The sequence below is a fragment of the Penaeus monodon genome, chromosome 34, assembly GCF_015228065.2.
Source record: "Penaeus monodon isolate SGIC_2016 chromosome 34, NSTDA_Pmon_1, whole genome shotgun sequence".
Classification (NCBI taxonomy): domain Eukaryota; kingdom Metazoa; phylum Arthropoda; class Malacostraca; order Decapoda; family Penaeidae; genus Penaeus; species Penaeus monodon.
Window position 1 is genome coordinate 25,933,974 of NC_051419.1, and position 290 is coordinate 25,934,263.

Here is a 290-nt window from a genome sequence, read left to right on the forward strand (position 1 = left end):
TATGCTTTTATATTACTTTTTCCTTTGTTCTTATGCAACCTTTATCTCTCTCTCTCTAAAAAAGGAATAAAAAAAGTGAATGCATTTAAATAGCATGCAATTTCGAGCCTAAATCTTATCTGGCATAAGAGCTCGAGTGCCATAGTATATGTTCACACATTTTCTCTTGTTTTTTTTAGCGTTGAGGTTAGAGACCCCGGGGCTTTAGAGTGAAAATGAAAAAGGGGGAACAGAAAATGAATTTGGGGAAAGAGGGAGAAGGGGAGGAAGAGATAAAGAGAGAGGGGAAA